Below are 22,036 nucleotides of genomic sequence, written 5' to 3'. Positions count from 1 at the left end.
ACGTTGCAAACATAAATTTGAGGTATGACCAAGCTTCTGAGATGCTGCCACTGAAATGAATTAGACAAAAAAGATAAGAGAAAGTAGAGTAATAGCAACAGATACTTTCAGACTTTTTTGTTAAGGGACAAAAAGTCAAAATCGCACATTTGCTCGTAGGAATGAGCGAGTACCGTTAAAGGTATCGAATCGGGCCATTAATTTTATTTTTTTGATTTGAAAGAAAATGCTATATTGGGATATATAGTTCTTTCTTTAAAATGATCTTGGAATTTTATGAATCAAAAGTACTTGTGGTATCAGTACTTGGGGACTATTCAAGAGTTGAGTACTCTTCTCTACAATACTGATTTTGGTCTGAAATAAAGTGTTATTGAAAATTCCTACTTGCTAGGGTATACAGTAGGCCAAAATTCATATCCAGATGCTTGCATGACAAATAACATCATGTTCCTGACAACACTTACTAAGCCACGCCCCTTAACTCATTCACCGCCATTGACGGCAAGAGACATCAAAAATTCATTTGAACTATTTCTATTAGTTTAACATTTTTTTCCACTTTTGGTAACAAGGGTATGAAAACCTAGATTTTTTTTCAATTATACATTTAGAACAGATATGACATTTGTGATTAATCGTGAGTTAACTAGTGAAGTCATGTGAATCTTTTCTTTAAAAAAAGAAAGAAAAAAGAAAAGATAAAAATATTATTAAAAATTAGGGGTGTCAGGCCATCAAAATTTTTAATTGTAATTAATCACATGATTTCACTAGTTATCTCACAATTATTCACACATTTTATATCTGTTCTAAGTGTACAATAAAAAAAATTCTAGGTTTTCATACTCTTGTTAACAAAAGTGGGAAAAAATGTTAAACTAATAGAAATAGTTAAATGAATTTATGGCAGTGAATGAATTAAAGGCACACACAACACCATAGTTGTTTTTGTGTAATTACACTTTATGAAACCAGTTTATTTCTTTTATTGCGTCTTATGCTTTTTTTTTTTACATGCAACAAAATATGGATTAATATTCTAATGTAGAATGTCTGATTTGATTTTACAGCTGTAGATAGTAAACAAATGTAAGCACTGCAACTCCACTTTAGGTGGTTTCACATCAGCTGTGACCTATGAGGGAGACGGATGGACACATTAAGGAGCGCATCAACTTGAGAGTGAAAATTGTGCTGTTGCATGATGAGCAGTGAGAGAACGGCCCGGTTCTCTCGCTTGTACATGCATTCTGCGTGAAATGGAACAAGCGACTTTAACCTGAGGCTGAGTGTGAACGTGTATCTGTATGTAGTGCACGCACACCATCAGGTCACCCTCCGCTCCAGAGGAAAAGAAAAAAAAAACATCCCCCAGTGTCCTTCCAAAACATCTTGTTGTGTTGCTGTTCGTCAGCTTCTAATTAGAATGCAAGTCAGGCAACACAGGCATCAGGGGAGATTACTCCTCTATCTAAATATCACCAGAGGAAGTAGCCAGTGTATGCACATCTACTGACAGTAATTATGAAAGCGAAATTAAGTAGCATATGAACAATGTTATTAATTACATTATCCATTACCAAACATCTGCCAATTCGGGATGATTATTCTTTCAAAAGTAGCTTTGCTTGTCAGAGTGAATGGTTTATGCATGTCTCTGTTTGTCAGAAGATTACACCTTCTCAATTGCTTGAAGGATTTCATAATAATAACAAGAACAACATAGGGGGAAGACGGAATCCAAATCCAAATCAAATGAACTCAGATCACTTTAGTTAGATTTTTAATTTTTTTGTAATTAGAACAAATGTGACCAGCAAGTTAGTTGTCATTGTTGACACTGAAAATTGGCTCCTGTTTCAGTTGAATTCTCTCTGCGTACATCATATTTCTCAATAGCAAGGTGACATGTTTTAAAGACTCACTTCATCGCTAAGAAAATAATGTGAGTAAAAAATGTGATTTAATGTTAAATGGGATCACATATAAATTGTAGGAAGAAGGAATTTGCGACGCTACGCGCTGATCTCGGGCCGCCGGGTGATGACGTCATTCCTTTTGTAACTAAAATGCGGTATTTGGGACGAAGCTCTACGTTCAGGGATGGAATTGCCGCTATTTTGCTTAATTTATGCATTTGAAGATCTCACCCTTTTGTCTGGTTCGATTTTGTTCAAAAATAATTATTTTCAGAAGATTCCAAGTTCAAGCCGTTCACACGCAAATGTCATACCTATGCATGTTTTAGAACTCATAAATAATCTTCTGATGAAGTTTCATCTCTGTCCGTCAATGCCCACTCCATTTTATCGCTCCACCAACACATTAGGTTAATCAGTGCCAGAACGGGGGTGGGGTGGGAGGGAATCATAGGTCACATGGTCCGAGTTCGGCTTCTGATTGACCTCATTCCCTAATTCATGGTCCTGATTGGCTGTTGCTTGGGTTGTTTGTAAAGCCTTTTGGCATCGTCATTTTTCTCCCGGCGATTTCAATATAAATGACATTACCCAAAAGGAGTGATAATAATTATCACTTTGACACTTTTGAATTTGAATATCTCCGTCTGCAAGATTTTCGGAGCTCTTTCTTCAGGAAGTAAGAACAATATTAATTAAAAAAGGTTGAAAAAATATACATGTGCCTAATATAGAGGTGGGCATTGTCTGAATTTGGATGATTGTGGTTCTGATTACAGTTCTTTGATTTGATTATGGTGCCTAACAATTCTAAATCACAAATCTTAAAGTGAAAAAAAGAGTGCTTCCCAAAGTTATTATTATTATTTTTTAAATTGTATACATTTCTCCGTTTTTTTTTCATTTCAGGACCTTATTACTTTTTGTTAAGTTTACTATGATTTACTCAAAGGACTAGTCAATATCATCTGTATAATATTTTTTTAACCACACCCATAACCCATTGTGACTGGGAATTTGTTACCTCTAGCCTCTAATTGATTTGATACGCCATTGATTTCAAATTCAGAATACACATTTCTAACATAATGTGTTAGCAGTCAGTGTCAGCATTAAATGAAATGAAGACTTATCTATTGAACGTGATTACAACATATTGTCAAACAGTATGTTAACAATATTGTCTCACATATTACACTGTCACATTGTGATGCACAGGGAATTAAATGAAGAAAATAAAAATCCATTAGACTAAATGCATTTTTAATGATCCTTGTGGTGAAACTGGGTCATCACGGCAGCAGGAAAGAGGATAATGTTGTAGACAAGAACAAGACAAGTATTTATTTAACAAAACATGAAAGGTAAATGCACACATTGAAGAGTGAACCGCATTCTCCTCCAAAGAATTTAAATGTCGAGGGAGATAAGCGCAAATCTAGTAAAAAAGAAAAAGGAAAAAAAGAGACACAGGGAGTAGCAGTGTAATAAACTGTCTTCTATTGCTTTATGCTGTTACTGTGATTGCCTTCTCAGATATTTGAAAGATAAAGCGCAGTGCTGATAGTGCAGAACAGCTTGCAGTAAATCCTTACTATCCCTGAAGGGACATTTGCTTTATAGCAACCAGTCTGTACACACAGCTGAAAAAAGTAACAGGTACAAAAGTTGCATGAAATGTGCGCATGAAGAGTTTCCTACTGCTTCATTAGGTGGACCTCAATTCATTCATCAATTAATTCATTTACATACTCAACTAATGCTATATTGTACTTTTGATTGGCTTTTTTTTTTCTTCAATTTACACTTTGTTTTACATGTTCAGTTAGTACAATTAAAAGTACATTGGTTAGGACCAATGTATAGTATTGGCATTATACAGTGCTTTTAGGCATTCTTTTTTCTTTTGCGTCAGTTATTCACGTTACACTTCTAGTGGCACCAGACATTAAAATTAACAAGAAATTGAAGAAAACATTGCTGTAATGTTTTCCATGGCCACCTATCAAGGTTTGTCTTGTCCTTTGCACATGTTAAATCAATGTACGCATGCACCCAACCCCCCTTCTCTCGGTCCCATCTTGTATTCCATCCTTGAGCGTCCTTGTCAGTGTCAGAGCCAGCTGGTACTATGGAGAAATGAAGCAAGGTCAACAGTTTATCTCCCCTCTTTGTAAATAATGTGACTCACAGGCTGACAGAATGGTTTGCGCTCATCCTTAGCTTTGTTTCTATTAATTCAGTCTTGTATAGTGTTATTCCTGTATTTATTTTGTGTTACAATTAGTGTTTCATCTGAGCAAAAATATATATCATTTTAAACAAAGACAAGGATGCTAAAAAGGACCCAAATGCACAATTCACATGTTTAAATCTTTTTTTGACAGATTTTTTGAGTAATCACCAGGGATCTGAATGTTAGTGATGGCAAAATCGAAACTGTGTATGGTACATACCGGAACCCAGGCGGAACTTGTGATTGGAATTGCGTTCCTAAATCTGTCTCAGAGTCAGGATGTCACATGACCTTTCACGTATTCCAAACGTCACATTATTTCAGCAAGTGCCTTTTCTAAAATTAAATAAAATCCGACCATTGCACTATATTAAAATGTCTTAAATATGAAATAAATCCTACCGAAGTAGACTTTGTATGTAAAATTGCCCTGCTGATTCATCGCCCTACATGATAAAATGTCAACATCCTCTTGAACGCTTTGAACGCGGCGGTTGGTTTAGTGGTAGCGCATCCGCACAATGGGCTAAGAAAAAGGTCAGTTATTCAGGTAACCCAGGTTCAAATCACGCTACGGGTGTCATGTTTTTGCAGGTCATTCTTTTTCCTCTCTAATACTTTCTGTCAAAACTTGATGCCCTGTCGCAAAAAAATGTAGCCTGTTGAAATGTAGTTTTTGCACTTTTTTTCCTTTTCTCACCATTAAGACTTTATTTGGGTAAAATTACAATTTTATTCTTTATTCTTGTAACATTCCAATTTAATTTTTTGTCATACGTTCTTTATTGTTTTTTTTCATGTCAATAGTCAAAAGCAAAAGTTTCACACAAAATAGTGAACATTTTCTTGTTAAACAAACAAACAAAGAAAAGAAAAGAAAACCTTAACAACAAACAAAGTCCCCTACCCTATCCCTCCCCAGGCACATTTTTCATTGACAATGGAAGAGATATACCGCATTAATCATGGCAAAAAGACGAAGAAGAAAACAAAATAGAATTAAAAATAAATAAATAGAAAAATAAACCAAAATCAAAGCAACAGACAGCTCTTAAAGACAGCCAATGCGGGACCAACTGGTCCTCATTTCAGTCCAGATTAGGTGTCCAAATTAGGACTTTTTGCTCCTTTAATATATAACAAAAATGGGTTCTCTCATTTGTACTTCTATACTTATTTTGACAGGGTGGGGGTTATTTAGTTTTTGTTTCCCACGATATTATTTCTCTCTCTTATGGCATCCATTACAATTATAGCCCGATTGCCAGTTGTGTAATTTATGTGATGACAGACAGTCAATGGTTAGTTTCCTTACTGGAGAGCTGGCAACACTGATCTACTGTTTGATTGTAATATTTTACACTTGGTCCCCACGTCGCTGTGGGGAGATGTTTCGAACGTTCCAAAAGATCGATTATTTTTGTGAATTAATTGTTTCAAATAATTTGATCCTTTCAATGTTCCATTTCTGCCATTCCTACTGAATGTATCAACAAAAATTCACAGCAAAGCTAGACAAAAAACAATGCAAGAAAAATAACAATTTAGGAACTCAGCAAAGCTGGTAAAAAGTAGCTAGTAAAATTCATAGCAATAGCTGGAGGAAAAAACTAACTTAAGCAACCAAATAAAGAAAAGGTATGGATGCTGACATGAAGCAAGGTCACGCTTACAACGAAGCTCTGGCTCAGGACTTGGCAGGAAGCAAGACAAAGTGATAACAGACAAGGCTTGACGCAGACTATATATACACACACAGGGAATGGGTCACAGGTGGTGAGAATCAGCATGATGAGGAAACACGAGGGCAGCAAGTAAAGCTGAAACAAGCTGAAAGCATTACTACAAAAATAAAAGCAGAAATGACCACAAGACAGGTCTAAAGAGTGAACACTTGTGTAGAGACAGGTAGTCCAGGAGACTCTAACTGTGGTGCTGAGCAGTTCATGTGAGTGGTGTGGTGTGGGTGGGGGAAGGTGATTTCCTGTGGAGGCCAGTCTTGGGGTGAACACCGGTTTCTAGTGTTGTGTTACAACGCAATGCAGCAGCATTTGGTCAATGCAGACCTGCACTTTTTTCAGTAGTACAAACACAAACATTGAAATACTAATGGTGTTTATGATGTGTACATGCGCACAGTAGAGTAGGACTGAAATATTGTCGAAAAGCTCCTCCAGCTCCCTCACACACTTTTGTGGACAGTACAGAAAAAAATAAAAATACATCTTCATATTTGAAAATATTTGAATCTTGGTAGCACCTATATAGGTCAAAACTTTCCAACATCATACTAAATACAGTGACTAAATTGCAAAGTTCGCATCACTGCCTGTACTTTTGTAAACTAGCTTCTCCCTGTTCACAGTCATGTTGTTACTGGAAGCGCGACACACTTGAAACTATGGAGGCTGCTCAAAGGAAAAAAAAACAAAAAAACATCATTCTGCCAACCTTAAATTAATCAATACAATCAATTAACACCCGTATTTACATTTGCTTAATGGCAGCAGCACTCTCTGGATGTCATAATTGGACAAAAAGATTCATTCATTCATTTATTAATGGTTTATCAGCATTTCCAAGAATTTATCACAATTTGATAAAACACACTTTGCTAATCACCAAGTATGTGATTTGACCTGTCATCGGGCGTACTTAAAGCCTGTCGCGCCAGGTGTGTGTAATTTTTGGTGATTTTTCCGCCTCGTGAGATCTTGAGGCCAGCATCTTCAAACATTTTGATCTTATTCACCTCACAAAGATAAAACAAACAGAAACAAAACAAACAAAACTTGTGTGTTGTGTATTTTTTGTTCATTTGCTGTCGTATGTAGGAGTGTGTAGATGAGAGTGTGCGTGATAGACCACCAGCCATTTGAGCCACTACAGCTGTCTGTGTGCTGCCCATAAAATAAGTGAATGCTATTTCACCAATGAAAATGCATCCTGCGGTTAAATGATTTGAAAATGGCAGCACCCTGAAAAGTTGTCAGCCATCACATATTAACATTATAAATACATCTGTGTGTGGTCAGACGTTGCGTCATCCAATTTCCTGAATGAAACTTAAGAGCAACAAAATGATGTTGGCCCTCATTGATTCAGGTTCAACCGCCACCGTTTGTTGTCCCAAATTGAAAGGTGTTATAATGTAATCTTACTTCTCCTAATCTTTAGCATGTATGATGTTACTGACAGGAGATTGACAAGCTTTTGTTTTTTCCTGTATGTAGTTTATTTATTTATCAATGTAGATGATAAGTTCAGTGTTTAAGAAGTGCAGTCTACATTTTTATGCTTAATCATGTTTCTTGAAACATGAAGTTGGATGCATTGAAGTGGTAAAGCCACAGATTTTTTGCATGTTGTAATGTTGTAATGCACGTCAAATTATTTAATAAGTTTGCACCTATAATTGCAGTAGATAAATACATTTTCATTAGAATTAATGCTTCATTTGCCTTTATCTTATCTTATATCCTATAATGTATAATAGATCTGATATTGTTTATTTTAATAAAGATAAATTAATTGCTTGTTTAGTCCTTCTGTGTCAGTTCACACACCCTCCCCAGTGCCACCTCTTCAATTTGCCTGATTTTTCATTCCATCAGTGTCTTATGATGTCAAAAGAAAGAATCAGAAGTTTGAGCCTCCTAGCTCAAAAGGTTTTCAAGTTATGGCCCTTCAAAGTTAGGATGACACGCCCACTTTTGGGATCCGGGAGTGGCACACTAAATTTTGTTCCATATTTGGAGGTTTGTATCTTTTGTTTTGAGGTAGGTACAGACCTGTAAATTGCTATATCCATGTGTTCTGGCACTGTCTGAATGGTCTTAAAAATCGCATAGATATACAATTTTTTCTTGGCAATATGAACTCTTTAAAGGTACAGTCAGTGATCCCTAGCACCATCTAGTGGTGAACTAATAATTCATTCATTTGATAAAAAAGAAGACTATTTAGGTCAATAGTCGGCAAAAAAATATGTTGTATCATGTAAACGTGATTAAAAAAATAATAATCATAGGTCTAGTAATCACTAATTACTGTATATTACATGGCTGTAGTCTCATCTTACTAGAGGCTGTCATGTTTCGCCGCCATCTTTCTGCTACGGATGCCCAAAGGACAACTTAACGAACATAGTTAGGACCCAATGGCCGCTTACCTTCCACAGCTGTGGCCTGCAGTTGGTTGTTGCCGAGTCCCGTGATTCCTTCTCCTGTCACTTGTCCTTATTTTCTTTGCTCTCACAAGCTTTTACTATTTTTTTTTTATAACTAGCTTCTCCAGCTCACGGCTCTTGTTATCCACTCCAGCCTATGTCTCCGCCTAACTCCCGCTAGCCGCTCTTGTTAGCTCTCCTGGGCTAAATCCAGCTTGCTCGGTCTTTTGGTGTCGCTCGCCGGGCTTCACACCGGCTGCCAAATACAAATTGGTGGTAGGCTTACGAAGTGTGGTCTCTCTGAGCCACCGTATTATGCGTGCTTCTATGTGCTTCTAAATGCATAAATTTTGGCTGCATTCTATGCTTTATCGACATCTAGTGGTCACTTATTACACACTGCACATCTAAAAGTGGATTTTTGACACAATATATTTAGTTTACATGTTGGGGGTCTATTTCTTGGAAATGTTTTCTATTGGTTTATTGTTCAAAATTTGATTTCGACAAGAAAAAGGGTTTGAGAGGAAAAAGAGGGTTATGCAACACTGAAGGAAGCCTGCCGAAAAATCAACACTCGACAACACACTAGAATAGGATCTTGAAAAACTAAGCGCATATTAAATTTCAATTTTGAGGGAACAAAATCACAAATCACATTGTTTTTCAAAAGTCATTCGGGCCCCAAAAATTTTTTCAGACAGGATAATTAAATGCAATTTGTTTGCTTTCTTTTTTTCTGTTGCACCACTGATAGGCTATGAAAAGATTTTCTCATTGGGTGTCAAAAATGTGGTCAGGACATCCCAATTTATATTGTAAATATATTCCTGAACATTTCATAATTCCTGGACAACATTGGAAAACATTGTACAGCTTCCTTTGATGAACGTGATTAGGCATCATCTTTTGCTTGACTGAATCTGAAATACATCACCTGTCCGGGACCATTAAATGTTGTGTAAATCAGCAGTTGGGTGGAAAACCCAACCTACTGTACTTTGCATAATATATGCATTCATAGATGTAACATTACAACGCATAGTGCCTTTATACATTATTATTGCAAAGATAAGTGCCTGCACATACAGTAAGTACATAAGCATGACCTGTGAGCATAACACAAGGATCCTTTCACAGATATGAATAAATTAAGGCATATGCTAATGCCACATTTGCACACAGACTTTTAGTATTTTGAAAAAATATGCAGCACTTCTACAACTCTGACCATTTTCATTTCTTCAACACCATTCCAAAGAGGAAATAACATATGATAGAACAGCAGGTATAAAATCATACTCCAAATTGACTCTGACAGGTTGTCATTTAAATTCTGAGTTTTTTATTATGTGCTAATTATTTCCATTCATATGGTACTTAAATTAATTGCTTTGCCTTAAAACTAAACAAGCAGTCGGTTGCATTTTTACAATTTTAGTCTGTAGTAGTGTGTGAAAATCATGTTCAGTAAAATCATCCTCACTTTAATCATGATACTCAAACATATGAATAATGTTTTTTTTTTTTTTGTATCTTTAACTGATTACTGCTGTTCTTGTTGTATACAGAATATTGTGCACCCTGATTTAGGCTGTTTGGTCCCTGTAAGACAAATGTCATAATTTTGGTCTACATTACCGGCAGTAAGTCAAGATTTGATTCCAGTGATTGGTCTGAAAAAAGTGCTATCAAACATCCCTAATGTATACACGTGCATACACCCCTAAACATTTACACTTAAAATAACCGCCCATGTCATTTTTTTCCAGATTTTTCATAAAAACATTTTTTTTTAACCATTTAGATCCCAATTTAAGAAAAAAAAAGCAAAATAAATGACTATGGCAATTATTTTAAGAGGGTGACGACATGCAAGACAAAACCGATGTCAAATTCAAGTGTCTTTATGTTTCACTGTCTGCAGACAGTATGACTTGACAGGCAGCTGTATTGCAATGAAATAGCGGTTGTATCAGATTTCAGTCGCCGCATTGCATGGCTTTGCTTTTTTTCATTTTTACTTTTCATAGCACAACCTGTTTTTTTTACTCCCTAATACTCCCCAAAAGTGGCCCCTCAGACATTCGACATGCTGTCTACTTTGTGTGTTCAACTGAGACTTTGAGTGCTGTGCTTTTTACTCCTTGCCAGTGTTGCATGCTACATTTGAAGTTACTGCACTCGAGGTGATGTTTGCTCGCAGATTTATCCAAACCCAGTGGCTTTTGAGATGCTTTTAGATGGTTAGCGTCAACTGTGTCATGTATTCACAGCAGGATTGCTGTAACACATCCCTCAATTTGTCATTGTGAGTTTGTAGTGGCTCAGTCAAAGCTGCATTCAGCATTAGATCCAGTTTGAAGAGATTCTCAAGCTCAATTAATTATAACTGTTACTAGGAAAACATTGCTGCTTTTGTGTTATTCGCCTGAAAAATTCCGATAGCAATTTCTGCTCTTTCCTCATTTTAAAAACCATCAGAAACTGCAATGTCTAATTAGGACTGTATGATTTAGGGTCTTCCAATAGAAGGGCAAACGTGAGAGAATACCTTTTCACAATGGTAACAGAGCAATATGAACCATCTCAACAGTTTTAGTAAATAAGACTAACCTGATGTTGTAGCTTTATTGCTCTCCAACAATAATAAACAGTGATCTTGCTTGAGGTCTTTATTTTCTGCTTTTAAGATTTATCACCCAAATGGTAGATTTTTTACCAATGATCTTGACAGCGAGCAAAATGTATTTTCTTAACTGTCTGGAGATGTTTTTCCTGTGGATGAAAATACATTGCATGTATGCAGAGAACACATCATTAACAGGCGGTGATCAGAATGGCTTTATTTGTCAGACTATTAGTTGACTTATCTGAATCTGCACTAATCTTCTTTAAATTTGATACAACTCGGCATGAGATGGTTTACAGCAAAAGCATAGTAAAATGTCAAATGGTTCATATTGCTGTTTCAAATTTGAGGTATCAAAAATTCAGCTCTATGGAATGTCATAACAATAAGCATCTTGCGATTTGCTAGTTGTAATAGTCACGACCATAAGGCGTACCATATTACGGGTGCTATTTCTGTATTTAACACACACATAAAGCGCACCGCACTGTTGAGCGCAGGCACGGTTAAACATATGCTAGCTCAAAACATATGGTAGCATGCTATCACGTTAAAACATATGCTAGCTTGCATGCTAGTGTATGTTTTTAAGAAGGCAGCAAAACAAAACTGGATTCGGTTGTACTTTATTGAAATATTTAACAATGTAAACAGTGAGTTTGGTTGTACATGAAGTATTTAACAATATACTCATGTTACTATTGAACAATCCTCATCCACAAATCCCTCAAAGTCCTCATCTTCTGTATCTGAAACGAACAACCTGGGCTAGTTCTCCATCAAACACGCCAGGTTCCCTCTCATCATTATAGTATTGTCAGTCAGTCTCGTCCCCGTGCGGCTCCTCAGAAATACGGATAGGAATTGATAAGATTTTTACGATTCTGATTCCATTTAAAAAAAATATTAATTTAATTTCTATTTCTGTAAAATAGAAAATAAAATAGAAAACAAAATGTTAATGCTTGCTTGAGTTCAGTGCTGAGTTTGTGTATTTTACATTGGGCATATTGCTAGACTACTAAGAGGTCTTTGCGTGCTGTTGGCGGAGTCATCGCACCAGTATTTACGGAAGTAGTCACGGTAGCTACAATGGCGCGATGATTTTCTTCCTTAAATCCATTGTAGTTCCTTCTGTTTTTTTTGCTTCCACTGGCACTGTTGTCTTTCTTTGGGCCATGGTGAAGAAACTTGTCATGGAAAAAACAAAATGAACTCGCGAACGTTGGAGCTCTTCCATACTTCCTCTGGGAGTGTTCAAGCTCTGGCTCGAAATGAGCAGCACCTCGTCTCTAACGTGTGCATTCGGCATCGCTCGGCTTGACTCGTCTATCTGTTCAAGGTACGTTCGGCTTTGCTTGGGTGTTTTGGACTCAGAAAATGAGGTCAAACTCCGAGGGATTTTTTATCAGATTTTTTGGAAAAGGATGCTATGGTAAGGTTGCTCAAATAAGGATCGGAAGAAGAACACAAAACGAAAATGACCCTACATGACCCTGTTGACTGGGTTTGACCCAAGCTCACCATACTCTGCAAACACAAATTAGTTATCTTACATTTTGAAAGCTAGAGCTCACTCACAGCTAAGAGGGTGTCCTGGATTATAATTGTTGACTACACATTTAATGGTTGCAATAAATCAGTGTAAATAATCTTTTTTGCTGAATACATTATTCATGAATGGCATTAATCTTTAAATATAGAGTCTACCACCCATGCAGAGGAACAGGTCAGTCAACAGCCAAGTCCTGATCTGTGTGTATAGTGTTAGGGATCCCTGCTGCTCGGTTGCTTGCCCGCAGCCCAACATCTGCTGAGCGCAGGAAGCATTTGAAGGATAATTAAAAGGACTAGCTTCAAACTCATTTCCAGACTCCCATGGCTAAACAACAACATGCTGCTTAACAACAAGAACTGCAATTGTTGGGAGAGCGCATGAATACCAATTTTAAACATGAACAAGCTGACGGCTAGTCCACACTAAAAGGGCTCTGATCGTTTTGTTTGTAATGGGGCTTCATTTGTCAGGAAACTGATGAATATGCCAACCATGTTAACATATATGATAGGTTAACATTATTTAGGAGGAGGGTGTATGTTATGACGGAATATATATAAGTTCACTGTGAGTGGGCTTTGCCTCACATTGAGAAGCTAATAGAGTCTAGTCAGCAAAGTAAATTTTCTTTCCTCCCAACATTTGCGGTAAAAGAAAGTATACAACTCGATTTCATTTTTAGTCGATATCACTTCTTCTTCACCTGAAAGCTGACACCATTTATTGGCTTTATGATTTTCCTGTAGAAATTCCCTGAATTGAGGAAGTGGTTATTCTGTATTGGTCTTTGCATAGCTGCAGAAATTGTACTTGTTCATCATTAGTTGTACTAAAATTACCCAATTGCACTATAATCTGCAGTGCTTGTGTGTGAATAAAGTCCAGCCATTCTGCAGCTCTTCAGCCTGCCTCCTTTGTGAGACACCAATCATGTGGATAGTAGCTACCCAGAATGGGAAGGCAAGCTGTCCTTTTCCTGCCAAGTCATGTGCAAGTTACAAAGCGGCAGCAGCAGCAGCTCTTGAAAGAGAAAGCAATAATCAATTTTATAGAGTTTCCCCTCTGAAAGCATTGTTTTGTTTTCCAGGTCTGACAATTTAGGACTGAGGGGCCGGCAGTTGTGTTTGCCATTTTAATGGAATACACTGTGCTTTATTGTCCACAACCCCATGCTGTCGAGCATAAAAGTCAATTGTGGGATTTCTGTATAATCCAACTCGTTTTAAGAGCCCTAAATTTGGAGTCACATTATGTTTCCTGCTGTTTTGGCAAGTCAATGAAGTGTTATTTAACAGCTGTTATTCAAGGTTAAGTCTCAATAGAAGGGACTGTCCGGAACTGGAATTTAACACAATTCAGTGATTTCCAGTGTGGTAGTAAATAATTCAAATGCATTTTCTGAAGGTGATATCTGTAAGTGTTTATGGCATCCACAACTGGTTTTGGGTTTTTTGGAGACCACAGTGGTTGATTTGCTCTCAGGCGTCAAAGTCTTTTGTTCAAGCCAGGAAGCATTACTAAAGCACTGCTACAGCTGTAAGTAAAACTGGCTTTAGCTTGTCTACTTCCCAGGGAAATGCTCGCCCTCTACATACCAAAAAGAAGCCTTTGCTTATTTAACCTCCTTCATATCTGTAGTTTGTCATTCAGAAAATTGTTTTGGGGTGATGGCGGCATACCATGACTTTTCCTGAGGTGATTGCAAACCAGTCTCTACTTAACTTGTACTCATCTCTCCCTTGTAGCCTTTAAATATATATATATATTATTTAAATGCTTTTTAAATTAGTATTTTACTAAGAAACAAATTCAACAAAACATGCAAAATTGAATGTGTCTTTTGAAGGCTACAACCACAACACACAACACTAAGTGGGAGCTTTAAAACATCTTTGTGTCTGCACGTGCCCATGATCTGTTCAGTGACCTTTGACCTATTGCTCTCATTTAATTACAGGGCAATCGCCCATGCAGTGTCTGGGGTGTGATGACACAGTGTTCCCCAGGGAGCTGGTTCAGGATCATGTAGGTCACAGTCTCAATGATGCGCCTCCTCTATGCTTCCTCTATACGGGTTGCACTCATCTGGCGACCCTGGGCTGCATCTGGCCCACCGGCGACCTATTTGTGTAACCATTAAGGCCTTTTCACACTGCACTCAGCATAGCTCAGTGCGGCGTTGACCAACCCATTAATTGTGTATGTGCTGCCTTGATACAAAAGTTCGACTGAGTCCACATATCACACAAACCAAGTGCAGTGTGTTCCTACTCTGTTTTGGTTGGGTCAACACATACCGGGACTTGTGTCCATACCACTCATACGCAGAAATCCTGTGCGTGTCACTTATAGTTTTACTGCTCTAAGCACAGTTTTTTTTTTTACTTCCACCATCCACGTTCGTTTTTGGAGCAGTTGGCATATTGTTGATACTAGGAGCCAAGATTGTACAAAAATGGCATTTTCCGATCCCAGTTCACCGCATAAAAATTGGTATTAATTATCTCTTCATCTTGTAACTTCTTTTGTGAATGACTATGGTCTGTTAATAAGTGGATTTCAATTGTATGTTTATTTGAGTAATACAGATGTGTTAATATTTACTTATGTTAATGTGTAGTCATTTATAGACATGTAAAATGGTAGATTGCCTATGTAAATTTGGTTATTACATGAGGTCGTTCGAGTACAGAAACAGGAAGTTGTTTGGCCCGATGTGAAGCCAACACCCGTTGTTAGTCTTTACCTGTGTGGTGTTTTCATGGCAGAACCGCTCATTTGAAGTGTTGGTGTTGAACCTCCTTTCTGGAATATGCCCATCATACAGTGTTGGTTCTAGTCAGTTTCACTGAGGCTGGAAGTGGAAGTTTTGTCAGAGATGCACATTCAACCTGCATTTAGCTAATGCTAGTTTACCTTAACGCAACGGAAAATCAGCCAAGCCTTACAACAATATAGCATTAAATGTTAGTTATAGACTGGCTTGCTAAAAATATTGTGTATTCCTCTTCATTGCGTTTTGTCTATGGTTTAAAATAGAGACAAAAAGGACATTATACCCTAGTTCTGCACCATAAAGATGAATAACAATGAGGCAGACATTGAGAAAGAGCCAGGAAGATAAAGAGAGGAAAGTTGAGAGCGCCACAGAGAGAGCACCAGCGGATTTGGAAGACACGGTTTTATTTATTGGGGGGGTAGGGTGAGAGAGGACACAGAGCAGAAAAGAGAGTGAGATACAAGTAATATGTGACAGAATAAGAAAACACACACACAAAACACTCACTAAATCTCAGGTCAGGGTTAGAATAAAATTCAAAAAATACACTAAATTCAATTAAAAAAATACCAAAAAACAATAAGTATAATTAATGAATACAATGAAACGAGTTAGACAATAGTGTATGTGTCTTTTCATTTTGATATATGCACTAGACAAAAAGCAATGGAGCTTCTAGCATATGGCATTCATTTATTTAATTTAGGGAAATGTATATACTGTACAGTATATGTTGTCTTAGAAATGAGGTTTTGCCTCATCAGAGTCAGAGGCTCAGTTAGTTCATCTAATTATCAACCTGCTGAGGTGACCTTTTTATCAACAAATTGCAGCCTCACTGAGTGTGCATCTGCTAGTGGGGGAAATAATCAATTCAATACAGTATGCAATGCAGACATTAAATATTCCCAATAAAATTTGTACATTTTGACCGTAATAACAATAACAACAGTTTAGAGTATTACATAATGAAATAATAATCTCTCTCTGCGCCATGCTGGTGTTCCGGTGTACCAAGGGTGTTTCCTTTGACATGTGCCTGGCACATAAACTTTAGGCCTGCTGGATCCATCTCTAACTATTGGTACTGGTAGTGTAAAGCAGTTTTGGGGCATTTGATCGAGGTGCAGACAAACATATGATGTGGCGGATGTAATCGTATTTCATTCACGAATACGAAATGTGTATAGAACACTGAATCATTCCAGAAATGTATTATTTATATATATATATATATATTATTATTTATTATTATTTATTCATTTTATGTCTTTTTTTATTATTTTTATTATCATCTTTATTACATATTTTTAAGATGATCCCATTGGCCGTGGCATATTTATGGAGGGTGGGTGTAGGGTTCACACAGGACACGTAAAATACAGAAGGCGAATTTGTGAAGATGGGGGTTCACGGGACTTGGTATGAAAGGTTAACTACAAAGAAGTTTGATGCATTTGTGAGCTACAATCTATACTTTCCCAATAATTCTGCAGTACAACAGTTTCAAAGTTGTATCTCACATTTTAGCCACAGTTTTTTTCTTTTGCATAACAGACTCGATCATGAGGCACATTGTTTTCTTAATTACATCAGACAAGTAGGGATGGGGAAAGATGCAGCTGTCTGCAGCACAAAAATGTCAACAACCAACAGCAAATGGGTTGACTTGGCAACAGTTGGCAGTTAATGTAATTTCAACCTATTATCTTAAGTACTGGGTTGTCATGCATGACATGTTGTAGATGTGTGTTTAGCCTTCAAACATACAATATCTCACAGTACTTGTTTGAAACCGTATTGAAAGTGAGTAATACATGACCCCATGACACGGCTGTAAGAAATGCACTAACATTGTTATCTGGTTCAGTTTTAGTCTCGTTCCAGATGATAAGCATCAGGACTGACAGTTTACTGCCACCATGCAGCTGTGCAAGTACCAAAATAGCATCAGAGGGGCTGGTTCAACAAGTTTAAGGGGAACATTTGTTGTTGTCGCTAAAAACTGAATTTTGTTGTTGTTGTTTTGCATTTGACAACATTTAGCAGGCAGAAAAATGGAAACTTATGAAAACCGGACTCAGGGTGGAGTATTTAAAATTTTTTGCCATTTAAAAATTCACCCTTTTTAAAGCTATGTACAGGCCTGAGGACATCACTGTAAAAATATGTTAAAAAAATCACAAGAGTTGTTTGAAAAATGTTACAGTGTAAAAGTTAGACCCAATCAACTATGAGGCTTGGCTTCATATCGGTTTTTGATGTGCCGTCAGAGATGATTTCCTCACTGTTCACTATATCTTTTAAACCACCACATTAAATTTTATCCTTGACTGCCTACATCTTGAAGACTTTCATCTCCTATAGTAAAGATGAATTAGCTAGACTGTTATGTGGTTCAGTGTGAAGAGGATATGATTTTGTAATGGCTTGTAGAAATGAAGGCAGGGGATGTGGATTATATGGTTGGGTTCAGTTCAGTTAATAATAAAGCTATCACATTGTAAAATGTAATTTGATGATCTGATGATATAATTTAAACTAGCGAGGATGATATGGATGCTGTGGGTGTATTCTGTACATGCTTACAACCACAGACATTCATTTGCTGTTTAGCTATAAGAGTACATGAGTTGCTGCAAGCGTCCTATTCCTAATATGTATGGTCTAGTGAGTATTCATTTATTTATTTATTTATTTATTAGGGGGTGGACTTAAAAACCCAATTCGCTAATCGTGCCAACACCAGCAAACGAATTCCGGTTGGATTCATTACTTTTTATACGACGTATTTCGAGGGTAAAAAAAACAACAACAAAAAACATATATATATATATATATATATATATATATATATATACCAGTCTAGATGGCATATTGGGTGTTTGCTATGGTAAAAACGTAATCATTTGCAGTGACTGTAAGAATCAAATGTTCTTTGCTAAAGACAGATTCTTAACTTTATTCTTGAAACATGCACTTAAAAGAAATTGTGGCAGGGCATTACGTGATCTAAGAATACTGCATACATGTGAAAATGGCAGCAAAGTAAGGTATCAAAATCTTCTCCTAGGTGTGGGGATGGCCAGAGAGTGGACATGGCCCCTCCTGGCCACTAAGTAGATCCACCCCTGTCCATGTTTGTCTTTTTGGCTGCACACAGAAGCAGAGGTTATAGGCCGCCACTGGAAGTAAATACAACGATGTTAACTGGCATTAAATAATTGAAATTAATCTCCAAAGTCTCCTGAAATAAACCGGAGCCGCAGAAAGTTTGCTGAGATTGATCAGTGGGTACTTTTGAAATCTCTTCATCACACTTTTTTTTAAGCATATAAATAGTGTTTGTAGATAACATTACCCTTATCTGACTGGTCTTGAAGTAGACTTGATAACCTACCCAGCAACAACATCTCTCTCACAGTTGGTGGCTTTCCCAGTGGCTCAGAGGAACATACTTCTGTGCTCCAGTGAGTGATTCTGGAAGTGACCAGTAATCCATCATTTCCTCTGCTCTGTTTGCTGGCTCTTGATTTTGAATGTTACTCTTCCCAAACTACAGGCAATGCCCTAATGATAGGAATTAGCATGGAACCAATGTAAATGGCCATTTGGAAGATCAACAAGACGTGTGCTCGTTTATTTAATGGCGCATGGCGGCATGTTGCTATGACAGAAGCTTCCCTCTGCATAGATTAGGACCAGATTGAATTAGTTGATGGCGGAATAGAGAGAAGCCTTCAGTGGTTTGTTAGGCACAAGTATGCATGTGGTAAGGGGATGGACTTTTCAACGTTGAATGAAATGGAACAGCTTACAGTGAGTTGAAGAACCCTCAGTATGTTCTGCAAAGCACATTTTTGCATCATCACTTGGTTGTCCTCTATACAACAAAGACAGGAAATGCTAGACAATGTCTGGCATTTGGATACTGGTGAGAGTGATCTTTGTCCCTTGAGTTAAAAACACTCAACAGCGGAATTGGTTCTTATTAATGATTAAATATGGACATGAGAGAAAAAAACTATTTATACTTTATTTTATTTTTAGTTTCTACACTTTTTGTACACTTTTAGGGACTTTATATTTGGACTTGGTGAAATGATTTTCATGATCAATCACCAAGAAGATTGCAGATAACTTCAAATAATCAAAATACTATATTTTTGTAGACTCTACAATATAGTGAGTCCAGTAGTGTGAGGTGTGCTGGGACTGTTGCCATATTGTACCGTCCGGAATAATACATGTTTCTCCTTTTATAATATGAAAAATATTTTTATTACAACTTGAACTTGCACCCAAAGACCCAATTTGCTATTTGTATTGTTGACGTCGGAAAAACAAGTTCTTAATTACAAATCTTAGAAAAAAAAAACAATAATCTAACAGACAAAAAATCCAGTTTGATAAAAATGGTAAATGGAGTGAAGAGTGTGTAGCGCTTATTATGGAAAATGTATCAGCATGATATGTTACTACTTTATTGTGGACATCTGTCTACACCAATGCGGTTTACAAAGCATCACTCTCACTTATTTGAAACCTTAACTTTTTTTAATTTGGAAGTAAACCACCAACGGTACTGCGCGCTGGTGGCTTCCACTTTTAACTTAGTTTAAAATGGATTACTTTAACCAAGATCTCACTCCGCATTGGGACTTAAGGTAACCTCAGTTGTTGCGCTTATCGGTTCATAATAAAGAGAGGCTGGCAGCAAACTAATGCCAGATACATTGTGCCAATATGGGCTTCATTGACGGTACTACTGAACATGTAATTTGATGCTGATTTCACATACACACACATTCCTTTCTGTCTTTATGACTTGAAGAAAAACGCTTGCTTCCACACGACACATATGGTCTTCCACACATATTGAGCTCTCCATTTAAGTTAAAACAAGTTTCAATATTAAAAGATTCATTCTGATCTACGTGCCAAATTTATGATTTGATGTTGCAATTTCCACGCCCACTCAAATGCCTATTCGAATCACCACTGATTTGTGCACAGCACATAGTTTTTATATTAATAAATAAATAAATAGATAAATAAATAAATAAATAGATAAATAAGGAGATCTGTAGCTTGTCTAACCACTGTATACTACAGTACTTATGGAAACCACTGCACTGACATAGCAAGCCATGTGAAGAACTGTAACTTATATGTGGGAGAATAAAAGAAAATGTTATAATTGTAATCTTTCACCTCATGTTTTGCATTCTGCCACTTCTTGTAGCTCCTCAAGCTAACTCAATAAATGCATAATTTTAATCAGTCAAATTGCATCAAGTGTTGCAAAACCTAAACAAACTAAACACGAAATTTATGCCATTTATCTGAAGTTGGATCAGTGTGGCTCTGACGTGTCACAGCATGAAGCCAGTACATCATCTTTCCCCATCATGAACACGGACATGCGTTCCTAATGAATTTTGAACATGACCTTTAAAAATATCAAATTGTTTTACAGGTAATCTGAAAAAGTAAATGCCATGTATTGAAAAATGATACAGACAGAAGAGTAGATGGACATGATTTTTTTCAAGATCATGTCAAGTCCACAGAAATGGTCTTTCTAATAAATACTTTTTGTGATCAAGTCAGTTGTGTTCAGTAGGTATGATGTAGACTACTTTTCTCGTGAAGCAAAAGAGAACCCTTGTGAACAAATGTGCTGGTGTTTTGTTTAGTATCATTTTCTCAAGAATAGAAGTGAGAGTAGGAGACAGATTGCCTCAAGGCAAGGAGAAGAGTCCCTGAATGTAATAGAGAGAAAAGAAAACCTGTTTGACTTGGTGGGAACTTGGTTTATGTAATTTCAGGGTGGATGGTATACACAGTAGAAAGAAAACACTGGTATGATGTTGGCCTTCCAATTTGGATTTGGTCTGTACTATGCAAACTGGTAGCCAGTGAGTGTTAAACTGCTCTCTCTGTACAATGGTGGAGGAAGCTGCTTTAGAACAGAAGCAACACTGGCAGCTGTGGCTCTGAAAACAGACAGTCATAGACATACAGTATATTTATGTTTTGTATGAACTGTCACAATGTGTGACTAGTGTACGAGCATATTGCTTGATGGATTAGCCATACTGAATGTAATGTTTGTCAAGTTTTACTTTATTGTATATAACAAAAAAGCTTAATTTTTCCAATTAATAAATTCATTTATCATTTGAAATACATAAGAAGAGGACGTTGAAAAAATAATTGCACATTAAATCGTTTAGCCCTAATACTGGGCACAACATTTTCTTTCCCAAATGTGCTCTTCACTAATCTTTTTATTTTTTATTACTGCCTCCAAATAGTTCAAAGGTTGACGAGGAACTTGTAGCAGCTGGAATTGATTTCTCCTTCATTATCCATGTTCTCTACTCCAGTATGTTCTCATACTTGGAAGTTGCCGTCTTGCTGGCACCAAATGACTATGGCTCCCTCCTGTAATAAATATTGCAGTCTCTCGCCAGCTTAGGCCAGACGTAGTCAGGATATTGCACTGCTTTTAGCACAAGAAGGGCTTCCACTTCCCGACTCTTTGGTGGTGTAGTAGACAAGAAACAAGGGTGTAATTGCTAGGGAAAAATCTGTCAATTAATGGAAGATTCCTAGGACAGACGTGTATTGTTTGGGTGGAGATAACTTTTGGCAACCGTTTTTGGCTCCTGACTGAGGCCTCTTTTTGTTTTTTTGTTTTAGAAAAGGAAGAGAAGTATTTGGGTTTTGAAGGGC

At 37.0% G+C, this 22,036-nt stretch overlaps 1 protein-coding gene and 1 long non-coding RNA gene across 9 annotated transcripts in view; one reads left to right on the top strand and one right to left on the bottom strand.

Moving 5' to 3' along the window:
* The window catches only part of fbrsl1 (fibrosin-like 1), a 330,931-nt gene that overhangs the window by 29,663 nt on the left and 279,232 nt on the right, over positions 1 to 22,036 (top strand). The gene's annotated exons all lie outside the window — the stretch shown is intronic.
* LOC144048495 (uncharacterized) lies at positions 3,169 to 8,586 on the bottom strand. Its single transcript, XR_013293360.1, has 2 exons — positions 8,330 to 8,586; positions 3,169 to 4,051 (listed from the first exon to the last, which is right to left on the bottom strand). It is a non-coding gene; the product is annotated as an uncharacterized LOC144048495 (long non-coding RNA).

This window comes from Vanacampus margaritifer, chromosome 3 (assembly GCF_051991255.1).
Source record: "Vanacampus margaritifer isolate UIUO_Vmar chromosome 3, RoL_Vmar_1.0, whole genome shotgun sequence".
NCBI classification, from domain to species: Eukaryota; Metazoa; Chordata; class Actinopteri; order Syngnathiformes; family Syngnathidae; genus Vanacampus; species Vanacampus margaritifer.
This window is presented reverse-complemented; position numbering and strand designations above follow the sequence as displayed.